Below are 14,328 nucleotides of genomic sequence, written 5' to 3'. Positions count from 1 at the left end.
ACACTTAATTTTGGTTCAATTCAGATTAAAAATATGCTTTGTCAAACTTAATGGTTAAAGAAATATATATATAAAAGATCTACTATTGTACCTTGAAGTTCCATGTCCTATGAGTTCGTCTTGCTACACTGAGTGTCATAAAACAGCCGTCTACCTCAATGTGCTGTGAATTCATCCATTCATCTACCGACTTATTTTCTGTTGTGGACTTGCAATGTTTCTGTGCCGTGCGTCTCTTCGGTTTTAGTCTCTGAGAGAGCACAGCTAAACCGATCGCAGTCACAAATTCAATTCAGTCACATGGCAGCAACTCTGAGCACTTAGCCATCAAATAAAAGAGGTGAAAATGACTTGCTGAAGTTCAAACTGAGCACCAGAAATTAGAGGAAATTGGATCATCTAGGTAACAGTGAGCATGTCAAGGTAGTTGGTGCCAGAAAGACTTGTCTGAGTGTTTTAGAAACGTATGATTTACAGCAGAGGTGTCAAACTCTAGGCCATAAGGGCAGGTCTCCTGCAGCACACCTCCCTGCTTCAGCAGACCTGGATTAAATGACTGCATTGCTGCCTCAGCATGCACTGACAGTCTATTGGGCCCTGTCTATATTTGATTTATGTATGTTGAAGCAGAGACCCATCTAAAGGTTAGAGGACACCGACCACCGAGGATTTGAGTTTGACACCCATGATCTGTGGAGGATCGTGCACACAACCAATTTCTCAGCTTTCAAGAGGCAGTTTCAAAAGCGAGAACATGTTCAGTGACCATCAGCTGCGTGGACGTAGACGACTTTGAGATGGCAGAAAGACAAGAGTAACTCAAACAACTTTCTAAATCCAATTTAGACACAATACTGTCTCTGAACACCAAACATGTGGAGCCTTATGACTGATTAGTTACAGTTGCAGAAAACCACACCTTTTATAACTTCTGACAACAAACTAAAACTGGACAATGAGAGATTGTAATTGTGATGTTAATTAGTTACGTTTCTCTGCGTTCCTGCGTGTGGTGGGGCGTTTAAACTACCTGGTTTCACTGCATTCCTCAATGTACCACACTGCCTCGCATTTATTTGTATCCTTAGTTGTATTTTAAATCCAACTAACAGTGTCAGCTTCTTGTTATCATTCTAAAATCTTTGTCATTATAGTTTTACCAGTAACATTTTGCATAAAAACACACCTGATAATATGTATTAGATGTCATATTAATACTGAAAATGTGACTCTATTGTGAAAATAATTAAAGGTGAACAATCTCTTATCAATATGGGTAGATAAATGTGGTATTAAAACTAAATCAATAGTTGAGTGGAAGACGTTCTGGAGCATCTATATCAACACCCTCTGAATCAAATCTGTAGCTTTCTGAAGCTGAAGTTTGTTTTTCCTTTTCCATGATGTTTCTGTGACAGTTGAAGAAAACATTTTAGTTCTGTAACAGGGTGTGAAGGTAGACCTGTTTGACTGGATTTTTACAACTGGTCATATTGGCCCTTGTGAGATGATTCTCAGGTATTCTTCATGCGTCTCTAAATACGCGCTTATGTTTAATTAGTCTCAGATTAAATCTTGAATTGAAGTAGTAGGAGGAGTATAGTTCAGTATGACACAAAACAAAAGCCAGAGCATTTAGTTATTGAGTGTTGGGCGTCCTCTTTTGTTTTCCAGACTGAACTGCACGCATTCTTGTTCACACCCATAAAACAATGTTTCTCATTTCACAGTCTCCGCTGTGTTTCTAAAGAAGTTTCTATGAAAGTAAAACATGAAAATGTGGCCATGCAAAGTGAAGGACTTTATAAAAAAAAAAAAAATCAAGTGTGATAAACCTTCAAACGGAACCAGGAACAACAGGAAATGAACAACTACATATATTTTTACTGAAACCAAAATCTAAACCGAGTGGAAGGCAGCAGGTCTTTACTTGTCCTTTGAGTCGCATCTAAGGGCCTGCTACTGCCTCCTGTTTCTCACTAAAATTATTATAAAAAAAAAAAAAAAAAAAGGTATTTAAACCATTAACTTTTCTTTCCACTTGCAAAAATAAAAAAAATGTTACATTTCTTCAATGTCCTTGTGCTCTATTTATACTTTTACTAAAATACATCAGTAGTCATAAAGAAGAATTCATTTTTTTGTCTTTGGTCCTTATATGTCCACTCTACAATACAGTGAGTGATGTTTCTATTTCTTCAGGATGTTTTTATATGTACTTGAAACATTGTTACTTTCTGATCGATAACCAAGTCTTAAAGTTTTCCTCCCATCTTCACTGAAGTGCTAATGTGTTGGCATGAAACCCCCATCCAGTCTATAAATGTGGCCTCAGCTGAAATAACCACCATGTATTAACTGACCTGCTGTCAAGCAGCCACAGTACGATCAATACTTTCAGATAATGAAGTCATTGACTCTCGGCAAACGCTGGATAATGACAAGACTGAAGGTCTCCTGTTATTGCTTTATTTTATGGCTTTGTCTCTTGGTAACATGTGAATGAGTTCTGCATGCTGGTGTATGAATGATGGAAATTGCGAGGGTTTTAGGGTTTGGACTGTAAAGAAGCATCGCTGGAGCGTAGCGGACTAATGGAGTTTGTCTTTTAAAATGCAGCACGGTTGAACTCAGCTTGGCTGATTCAGTAAACACTGCAGACACTACTGCCTCCTGCGTTACAACATATGGCTTTTTTTTCTTTTTTTTTTACATCTGAAAACTAGAAAAAAGAAGTCGATGTACCGACGAGAACAATGACAATCAAAACGTTGTCAAAAAACTTTTTCCTAACCAAATAAAAGAAAGACTAACATATTATAGGACGATGAAAACCAGCCAGATCTTATTTTAGTAGAAAAGGTGGAACTAATTATTTAGAACTCCATTCAGAACATTCTAGGAATATTATTGATAAAGTATTGTTCCTTTTAAATTGTAAGATTACCTAAATAGGAATAAATTAACTGCAGACCAATAAAACTAAAGTAAGCAAAAGATTGACTAACACTAAATTAAAATGTGCTGTCTATAGTAACACTGGTTCCAACACGGGAGAGATTAACTTTTTTTTACCATTTAACCTATGTGAATGTTTACTGAGACAAAATGCACATTATTTTCTATTCAGAGCCAACATATTTCTGCAACAGACAATGAATATCAAAGGGTCTGAAGAGAAAGAAGCTGTAGCTCCATTTTTATAATTATAAGAACTGCTTATGCATCTGTTAGTTATTCACATTACTTCCTCATTTTTACACCTGTTACTTTTGTTGAAAATGGTTTATATAAAGTTATTATTATTATTATTGCTACGGTAACCACAAAGCATTAGATTTCTATAACTGTACATCATTACTTGATGTTGTCATGCAGTTTTGTTGATTGACCAAATAATGTGAGTTCATCGAATTAATTAATTGTTTTGTCTGCTTGTTTGCTGGGAGACACCAGTTCAAAGCACTCCTGTTAAAAAAGGTTACTATGGATCCGAGGCTCTCCAAGCTGTTCTGTTGCATTTAGTAAATAAATGCAGTTAATCATAAAGCGTCTTTCAGGTGTCAATACAATATGCGAACCTTCTCCTCCTTTTCCCTTAGATCGCTCAATCTTGCTTAGATGTTGGGATATTGTAAAGCCAATAGTGTGTTTTCAGTATACATGCATGCATATGTTTTGTCTCTATAAAATCCCCAGGAAGCCTCCATGAATTTCTCTAAAACGGCTGCGTGGCAAAATGTTTTGAATCTTGTAGGATTGTCTTCGATAATAAGGTTCCCATGGTTGAGGTTTTTGTGTTTAAGCCTGTTCTGATCTTGTTATAAAGAACTGTTCTCATGAACATGTTGTAAATTTATACTAAGGTAAAGCCTGAGCCTCAGGTTGATCCACGGTTGATCTGACAAGAAGCAGCGAGAGCCAGAATCTGCCTGTGGCCAACTACCCCCCACCGTGGTGCACTTTCTTCTAAACACGCACATTCACCCCTTCCTCCTTGATGTTTTTACTTCCTCCACAACATTCTTCATCCTTTCCCTCTACTCCTCTTCTCCCCTCTTCTACCTCCAGGATGAGAGTTAAGACAGACAGCCTGAAGTGGATGTCGGGGTGAATTAGACACCAGCAGACAATGTGATTTCTCTGTCTTTAAGGCTTTCTTTTCCCCAGCAGAAAGCAAAAGGGCTTGGTTTGACATTTGCAAAAAAAAAAAAAAACTCACTCTGCTTAGAGGAAGAGATAGAAAAAAAGAACGGTATGAGTAGAAAGTACAACCAAAGAGCAATTTGAAGTGTTAAAGAAATGCAAAGCAACCAAGTAGAACTGACACAAAAAAAAGGTGTAAAAAACATTTAGGAGCAAAATCACAATGACAAGATGGGTTTTTTTTTAAAGCAAGTAGAAAAACTGAGCAGTCAAAAGGTTGTGTGAGTCAGAAACACAGGAAGACAATAGCAGGCCATCCAGGCAGCCACTTAATAGTCCACCCACTCACTGCTATCCAAATGGGTAGATTGACGCCTCTTAGCTCCTTTAATAGCTCCAATAATGGACCTCAATATAGGTGGGCTGTGAAGAGGATAGTCATCCTATCCAAATAACTCAATTCCTCAGTTCTGGTCTCTTGTTTCAGCAGCATTCAGTACATCAGGGTGGGAAGTACATGGGATAATGCTTCCAGATTTACCCGGCCACACAGAGCTGGGGATAAATGATGAATTATGGTGAGAGTGGCTGATGTTGTGGTAACATAAGGTGAGTGCAAGTTGTGTCTCTGTGGGCACAGCAAAATATATCAATATGTACATCAAGGACGTAAAACGCACAACTCTCTGGTTCTCGTTTTGTTTGTTTGATATCTAAAGCTCACTGTATTGTGTGTCATTACTGTAGATGTGTTCATTTTTGTTTTGCCAGAATTTAAATATGCTGATAAGAATACATAAAAATATATTCCTACAAATCTATTACTTAAACGTGTCAGGCCTATATTAGGAAATTCTAGGACAGCATTTCACATATCTACTAACATGACATTAATGTGTTGGGTTAATGTCTGATTAGCAGCCAATGGTGCCAGTTGAGTGTCAAACTGCAAATGGAGGTTCATGTACAACTTTTTGTCTAAAAACTACACTGAGATACAAAAGGTATTTGGGAAATTGGGATTCCAGTTACGTTGTTCATTATATGAAAGTTTAATGAATTCAAAATTAGTGTTGTTCACTACCAGATTCATCTAAGTGTATTTATGAACAAAGTGTATTTATGAATCTAATCTTGGTGTTCTTTAATTCTTATTAAAGGGATTTAGGTCATCGCTGGCTGTCTCTGTTGTTCTGCTGCTGTAGACTTATCCTGCTGGAGTACTTTGAACTCAACTATTAGTCTATTTTCTCCCACTGCTCTCCATTGGATGCACTTATTATTGCCAATAATTTTATCTTCCCCGTCTTTCTTTCCATAGAAGATATTTTTGTCTCAATTATTCAGGCTTTTGCTGCGTTTCCTGGAAGGAATCATTGTTATAGTCATCAGTGACTCAAGAAGAAGCGAGGGAAGCAACAGATCGAGTATTTTTAAAATGAAGCAATAAGACTTTTGTTTCTAGTTGGTCATTTTTTGATCAGTCCCTACAGTCTGTGACAGTGACTGCTTTAAAACAGTTATTGTTAGTAATAATAATAAACTCAAATTAGTAGAAACAAACATATGCTAGGAACTGACGGGACAAGATTTAAATTAGTATTTTTAAAGCTTACAGTAATATATATTTACACAGAAAGAATTAAATTGATTAAAATTTTGGAAGAGTCAATTTTAGCAAATAGACCTTTAAATAGTATTTACAGCCAACGGGTAAAAGACTGTTACCATAATTTGAAACATGACCTTGTAGTGTGAAAACGAAAACAGGTTTTTCTAAAATAAAATTGTTTTAATTTTTCTCAGCTGTGGCCAGTTGTTGTTGTTTATTAAATTGATAGCGACACCATGTTAGTTCAGACAGACAGAACAATGAGAACACGAACAAACAAAATTAGAAGAAAATCACACAAATTGCAAAGTATTAAATGCACATATTACATGGTTATAGATGTGTTCATTTCAGTGCCTCGGTGTCGTTTGTAAAATCCTCTCTTCAGCTTTAGTAGACCAGCCTCCACAGTTGTTCAATAACTGAGCCTGCAGCTCTGCACCAGGAGAGGAAACTGCACATCCGTTTCAGACCTTAAATACACCCCGAGTGAGTCATCAACCATCCACTGCAGTTTACTCCATCCCAGTCGATGTGCTTTGCATGTGTCCAACCTTGTAAGCCCCCTTCCCTACCGTCTTGCTACCCTCCCAGAAACCAGCAGCTGAGGGTTGCCAGGTCCTCCGCCCCAGATGTACTGTAGCTTGCCAGAGCGTAGTGAGCCCATGCAGCGTGGAGTGGTGGGGGTCTGAGGCGCTGCCTGTGGCCTGGTGCCACGCTGGGCCTGGTTATTATCTCCAGATGACTTCAGCATGAGTAGCAGATGCCTTTTTGGCCACAGGGGCCAAACAGAGCGATGCAGAGGGGAACGTTGAGTGGATGTGTGTGTGTGCGTGTGCAAGGCATGTTTGGATGCTATTCACGGCTGCATTGAGCAATTTATTACCTTCCCACTTATCGGACCATCTCCCTTACTGTGCTTGGAAGGAGTTAGTCTCATTACAAAATAACAATCCTCTCTCACAATAGCAATCTTACATGGACTTGGAGAGATGCATAGATGATGGCTCTAGGTGTGTTGAGATGGTGACACTAGCAAACAGATTATAAATCAGTGCACCTCTAAATGAAATTGCAGCAGAGGGCAGATTTATGTGCATGTATCTGTTCATGTGCCTCAGTTTGTTAGCAGGTCTATCACTGCGGTTATTTTACAGGCCTCCTTGCCAGCAGCTAATAATATACAGGCAATCCCCGCACTACTCCGAGCAATTTAATAGGAGAGCATCAGGAAATGATATTTCTAATCAGACTGCGGCAAATGTCTCCTTTTATTAAAGTGGGGGTGCATTTCCTTTCCGTATCCCTGTTTGTGTGTGGAGAAATCTAACCAGCTGATAATGGCCTCGGCTGGCCTGGTGTCATCATATTAAAGCGCTGAACAGCCCTCCCCACCACTTACGAATGCTCTCCTCCACACTCCCAACACCAACCCTCTCATATTCTTCCTTCTTCACTCAACTGGTAAAAATCCACACGTTTGTTGATTTTTTTTTTTATTGCTAGATACCAATGTGTTTTGTACCTTTACTTGGTAGTGATAAAGAAATGGGGAACTCAATAAAGGATGATGGTTTGAACTCAAGATCATCAGCTGGTTGTTCTCTTCAGTCCAGAGAGCGTGAATAAAAAGTAAAAAAGTTGGATTGTTTGAAAAAGACCACAAAGAATGTTGCACAATTATATATGCAACTGAATCATTTTCAGTATTTAACAAGCTCACATTTTGTAAATAAAAAAAGATATGTATTTTTTATTTTTATTCACAAACCTTAATTGCCTTTATTAATGCTTTTAAATATTTCACTTTCTCTTCCCAAGTGTAATTCTGGCTTCAAAATTATATGATTGCAAATATAACTGTATTAAAGTAACACTTTCAGTCACATACATTATCTTGTCATTCCTGACTTATTTTAATTCCTATTTAATTATTCAGATGCAGAGTCCTGAGTCAACCCCAATATCTTTTAAATATTGGGGTAAAAAGTCTGGAAAATGTCATATGGAGAGCAACTCGGTGATTTACAAAGCAGGCCTGGAATGCGTCTTGGCGCACAAGGGTTAATAAATCCGTCCACAGTAAAAAAACTTACTTACTACAAATACCTTACTATAAATATGCTGCTCCATACACAGCAACATTACACTGTACTGTGCTATGCTGTAGTAGACTATACTATGTTACTCCATGCCAAACTATCCTTTACTACGCTGTGATGTACTATAAAATATAATACAACGCAATGGTGCAGTATGTAACACAGTATGCTTTACTGTGTTCTGTGACAATATTGTACTGCACTACTAGACGCCATGCCACACCATTCTATAATGTACTATGTTTCACTGTCCTACTTTCATTGCCATCAGTACATTGAATTAACAAACGTTCAAGCTGCATTCCTTGCTTGTTTTGCTGATGCTGTTTGAACAGTGAGAGACTAAACAGTTTCTCGGGTTGCACCAGTTGTATTTTACTTACACTGAGCCGTATCATCATGGTAGGTGTAAATCAAGCTAAAGTTGCAATTAGAGGCCTCTGCGAGGGAGTTGTCTAAGGGACAGTGAGTGGTTGGTGCTGAGAGAGGAAACAAAAGCAAGTGAGTATCAGAGCCTGCTTGTTCACTGTTTGGTGTATTTATTTATTTTCTTCTTGTTTCTATTTTGTCAGTCTGAGTGTTGTCCCCGGTGTAGCCCTTGAATATTCTGGAACTGGGCTTGTGACGCCATCCAACCACCGGTATGTGTTCATCAAGACACAGACTGCTGGAGCTGGAGGTAAACACAAAAGTCGCCACACACATGTACACACAGCAAGTCTGGTAATGTGCACCATCAGCTCCCGAATTAACATTTTGAGACACAAAATGCACTTATGCATTCTCAGGATTTCTTCAGACACACATGTAAGCAGCGGAATATTTACCAAACTTTTTTGTGATTAAAATTTTTATTATCCTTTGCATTTTAGTACAGATACTCAAATGTACTTTACAGAAGCACAAGGTGCTGAATAAGAATATATACATCTGTACACAAGGTAGAAAACAAAAGCAAATAACATAGAAAAGGGATATGAAAGGTGAATAAATAAATGTATGTTTAAAAAATAAAAAGGAAATCATGACCCCTCGAGGAATATGATTTCCATACCTGGGATGTCTTTTCCAAATCAGATCTAATGCCGGAGGTCTATAGCTGTGCTGTAACAAAATCCAATAGTCTTGTAACAAATCCAGCTGTAAATTTAACGGCATTGAAGAGTTTTTAAAGAGGGTGAGTTGTGAGAGGGCCCTGCGGAGGTAACTCGTATGTCAAACCTATTACATACAGCATGTCCTGAAAAGTGAGTAATCCTTCCTCTCCATAAATAATATTTATCAAACATTTTAGCATGACTGTAAAATACCGAACCCATTCCTTGGCCGTGTGTTACAAATTCTAATCTCTGGTATTTGCAGCATTCAAGAGCAGCTTACGCACCAGAGATTCAATCTGGTTTCAGGGGTGTGGTTATAATTTATTTATTTAAATATCTCACATTAGTGAAAATTTTTTTTATAATTTGTGTGGATGTTGCAGCCTGATAAGTAAGGGAATGTTTATTATGGACGTTAAAAAAAAGGCCGACGGTAGGTGACATGATGTGCAGGATAAAAATTACTACTAAAGACAATTTTGCAGAATCATTCAGCTTTCATGAAGACAGTTTTATGTAATGTAATAAGCAGTTAACAACGTCCACAGCTACAAGTCCAGCCTCTACTTTTATTTGACCTCAGCCAATTTCATGTCAGAGCTAAGTTGGGAAAGGCTCCGTAAAAATCTGTGGCTCCGAGTCAATTGCAGTCGCATTTCAAGGCAACCTTTTTTAATAGGTATTGACAGCAGGTTTTAGCTACGTTCTACCACCATGCTTAAAAGCCCATGTTCTACTGATTAGCTAATTAAAACCTGGAGCGAGGGCTATCGATCCAGGGGAAGGGCAGCTGGGAGACTCCGGTCTCTCAGTGTGAGATGGCCCTGGTGCTGTCACGTGTTCACACACACACACACACACACACACACACACACAACAATGCGCACCCCTTCGGCTAGTTCCTGAAAGCATTACCAAGGCTTTTTACACTCTACTAGATCTATATATTGGCTTTGAGCAGAACTTATCTCTTCTGAATTGAGGACGCTCGCTCATGATTGCCAGTTGAAGAGGAGATATTTTTGTGCTGTCTTGTGTTGTGTGTGTGGCAATGGTGGCTCATCCCTCCAGCTTCTGCTTAATTTGTCCCCCGGCAACCTCTGGGTAATGCTGGGTATTTATATCCAGAGTGTTCAAACACCTGATGGAGGCAGATAACAGGCTTGTGGAAAGAGCAGGTAGCTATAGAGGTGACAGCCTTCACTTTTAGAGAATCAAGGTTCTGTCCTTTTTTTTTTTTCTGGCACCTCGCATTACGGCTAATTCTAGTGTATGATATCATCACACCCCTGAGAGTGAAGTCATTTTCAAGAACAGGCAGAAGCAAATGCGGTGGGCTGCATTCATGGAAAGACACAAAGTCACACAAGTAAGTGATGTAATGTTGAGACATTTTTAGAAACACAAAATAAAGCAGGAACGTGTGAGCTCCTTTTTTTGCACACAGCTAACCCTGGGAAATCATTAGTGCCAGGCAGAAATTGATATAAGTTAAATTTAAGCATGTTGAGGCTGAAACCTTTCACATCAGTTTTGTAAATTTTCTGAAGGTTAAACCCACAGTCTGCCAAGACTATGCTTTAAAATAATTCAAACTTATGTTCCATACAGTTTGCCCCCTATTAAAGATAGTTCCCCATTCCGGTGCTTTTTAGTTGCAAATTATTACATAACTGGGTAAAATTCAAACAGAAAATTTGCATAATCCACATGTAGTGGTGTGAAATAGAGTTTACTCTCTTCCTGATTTACTTTTTTTTTTTCATGTTCCTTCCAAAGAGTTCAACTTTTGTCTTGTGAATATGTTGTTTTTGCTCAGCAGTGGTTTTTGACAGGGGCCTCTGCCATGCAGGCCATATTTTCCCCCGGTCTCTTTCTTATGGTGGATGTATGACCTCTGACCTTAACTGAGGCAAGTGAAGCTTTCAGTTCTTTGTTACAGTTGAATCTTTTGTGACTGGATTTTGGTTGGCCGGCCATTTCTGGAAAGGTTGTTGTGCTTGTGTTGTCTTTCGCTAGTATTAAAATTGGTTTGACGTTTTGAAACACTTATCTGTGACAAACATGCAAAAGATGGGAATTAAGACCTTTTCACACCACGGTACATCACTCAGATGTCCCAGAAAGCTGACATTAACAGGACAGAGAATTTCTAAACACAGGAATAGTTTATATTCAGATTTCTTCTTCAGTGGTTTTTACTTGTATTGTGCATAACCACAGTAAAACTCCTGAGTCGTATGTTGAGAAAACTGCATAGGACTCAAGATTAAAAATGCTTATAAGCGGTTAATCAAGAGGAGCAGCGAGGACTGAAACGGCCAGATTTGAATATTTCCGCAACCTGCAAAGTTCTCACGTTAAGTGATGTAGCTGAAAGATCCCCTAGGTAACAGACTTACTATTCACCATGCATCCAGCTGCAGTAGAATAACACCATCAGCCTCATCAACACCAGTGGGAAGAAGCATGAACTTTATTTTTTAACTTTACCAGCAGAAATGACTCAAACACCTATGCTTCTTTTTTTTTTTATATCAGCTCTATGACTTACATGTTTGGTACATAGATATTTTTATGTTTCTGTTAGTATTTATGTGTTTCTATACCTTTTTGTTTAAAGGCCTCTTGGTGAGATTATGGTTCTGAAGTGAGAAATGTTTTCGTTCCATGTTTAGATTTCACTGTTTTCTGTTGTGGCTCACTTTGATGCTATTAGATGTAAACACACTACTGGCTGCAGGGAGAAAAAGAAATTGCGAATGGGAAATTACTATTTATTTATTTATTTTTTGTCTTGGTTCCACTGGTCGCCTCTGCATATGTACTTTCACAGGATCTCACTTGAGAGAAATCGTAACTGTCCCTTTAAGAGCAGAACTCTGGAAGTGTCACATTGCCTGTTTTCCATGACACTCATTTTCCATGATGAACACAGCTGGTTGTGTCACACAGGTTACTGAATTTCTGAGGTTTATTTGTTACAGTGCAGAGTAAAAACAAGTGGTGTTGAGGTGGAGAAATAAAAAGCAAACATATCTCTAAATGACAGAATAAAGTTCTGTGTGAGTTTAACTAAGATCTGCATGGCAAAGTCTTTTGGACTAATGATGATGAGGGATTGTTTATCAGACAGTTATGCAACTGATGCACATGATTACCTATCAAGGGCCATTTGACTTTCATAATGATTTCATAATGATATTTACCCAATCACTTACCCAGTCTAAGGTCAATCGTACACTGAAAGTAAACTTGTGTGAGCCTATTTATGTGTTTTTTTTTTGTTTGTTTGTTTGTTTTACTTTTATATAAACCCTCCAGCTGTCTAGCAAAACAAAGTATCTGTATACTGTTACATATCAGGACAGTATGCAGTATAGGTGTTATTATATAACTGATATGTCTATATAGGTTTAATGTTTGAGCATGAAAAACTCAGATTACCTCCACTGTATTCATTAGCCACCCGCTCGTCTCTCCTGGGATGAAGGATTATCTTAAGAGTGGAAATGAACGCTTTCTGGTTAGACGGCGTTCCTTCAGCCTGCAGCAGGAGGTCCATTGTCTGGTCTGATATCCACGCAGGACATGGGACATCTGATCTGGCAACCTTGACGCAGTTGACGTAGTCGTTTGCACTGCGGGACGGGAGAGGAAAGTGAATGATGTTGACAGGAAGGGCTCCTGTTTCCATCTGGGAGCTGCTGGTTGATGTGCTTGGGTTTGACTTTCTACAGGAAAAGTGTTGGAAAGTAATGAAGATTTTATTGACTTTCTGTTGACAAGCGGGGACAAGCGCGTGATGTGAGTCATTAGAACGTGTTGCGAATTGATTTTGATTTGTGACAAGAGGTGAATGGTCAGCATTTCAGCCTGCGAGACATGCAGTAAAAACTTTTTTAAATTTTTTTTACCCTTTTAGATTTTATCTACCCTTTTAGATATAAAGGTTCGCCTTTCCAGGGCAACAGCAGCAACATTATAGACTGTTTCTCTTGCTTTTCTTTTCTATTCAGACCTTTACACAAATGTTTTCTGTTGCAGAACTTGCCATCAATAGTTGCAGCTACATTTCTAAACTTCTGAATGTTCTAGGGGCTGCACAGTTGGTTGATTTGATTTAAATTTATACAATATAGTATTTGTGTATTATTCAGATTATTTGCTTGATGTTCCTTCAAACCACATTCGTAGTGACTCTGCATCATGTAAGAGCTGAACTGAACTGAATTGATTTTATGAATATTAAGTCCTAAGATCTGGAATTTTAACAAGGGTGTACAAATTTATCAAGATCCGCTGTATGGCTTGGAAGCAGGTTGTTTGGTTTGAGTTATTTTATAGCTCATGCTACGGATAAGCAGCACTCATCTGAACCATTGATGGACAAAAAAGGACGGATTGAGTCTGATGCAATCAGTGGTAGCAGCATATGCAAAGAGGTTTTCATGTTGCATTAGCAGTCTCTTATGTTATTCCACTTTACAGAATAATGCTGCGCAGGGAAGATGCTTTTTTTCTTTTTTCATTCCAACCAATGCAAAAGGAATTCTCTGTAGCCTCTCTGCTTTTCTGCAAATGGTGGCATTAAGCTTCAGAAGATAGAGCACATCTTTCACCACTCTGCCCCCTTCCCCTTTCTCTGCAGTCCACCAAATCCATCAGGGGAATTTAAGTAGCTGTTAATTACTTCCCTCTCCCTTCTGAAAAGAGGAAAAAGTGGAGGGAAATCTAGAGAGGGGTGAGATTTTTAAAGAGCCGAAGCTTTGCTGTGGTACAAATCCTCTCTGCCTAACAAAACCAAATCAATCTATACCCCTCAGCCATTTACAAACCGCTCCACGCTCACACATACACACCCAGGGGAAGATGATCCTGTAAATCTGTGGTCTCGAGGGGCTATTTGAGTGCTGCTCCAGGGTTTTTTTTTTATTTTTTAGAGGGAGCGGGGGGGGTTTCTATGTGAGCTCAGGGATTGAAGGTAGAGCGTAAATATCCCCAAATTGAAGCTAAAACGTAGCATTAGGATTGGTAAGCCCCACTTTCAGCCATAATGTTCCACAGCACCAAACCATTGTGCTAGAGGACCTCTATTACAGTGCCTGAACCCATTAAGTCAGTGCAGGAAAAATTACCTGTGAAACAGAAGCAACTAGCTGCTTCGTCTGACCCCCCCAACAAAAAAAGCCAGGGGCAAAATTAGATTTAGGGTCGGGCGTTGCCCCTGCCTGTAGGCAAGAATTAGAGACTGTTGGATCGACCACCATTTGCTCGTTACGTAGAAAGGTATGATCACACGGAAAAAAACACAGGGCCGTTGAGTTTTTAAGATATTTTCAAAAAATTTGAACCAGGTCACATGTTG

At 38.8% G+C, this 14,328-nt stretch overlaps 1 protein-coding gene across 6 annotated transcripts in view; it reads left to right on the top strand.

Annotated features, from left to right (window-relative positions):
* The window catches only part of LOC122830155 (E3 SUMO-protein ligase CBX4-like), an 82,643-nt gene that overhangs the window by 5,298 nt on the left and 63,017 nt on the right, over positions 1-14,328 (top strand). For 2 of the 6 annotated variants that reach the window (XM_044115279.1, XM_044115280.1), the window contains one exon: positions 8,433-8,539. The exons of 3 other annotated variants lie outside the window; for them this stretch is intronic. The gene's annotated coding sequence lies outside the window, so the exon portion shown is untranslated. Of the gene's footprint in view, positions 1-8,266; positions 8,362-8,432; positions 8,540-14,328 lie in introns of all 6 variants that reach the window. One more of the 6 variants, XM_044115283.1, reaches the window with a different exon arrangement.

The sequence above is a fragment of the Gambusia affinis genome, linkage group LG04 (assembly GCF_019740435.1).
Source record: "Gambusia affinis linkage group LG04, SWU_Gaff_1.0, whole genome shotgun sequence".
In the NCBI taxonomy this organism is placed as follows: domain Eukaryota; kingdom Metazoa; phylum Chordata; class Actinopteri; order Cyprinodontiformes; family Poeciliidae; genus Gambusia; species Gambusia affinis.
The sequence above is the reverse complement of the archived record's forward strand: the minus strand, read 5'-3'. Positions and strand labels throughout refer to the sequence as shown.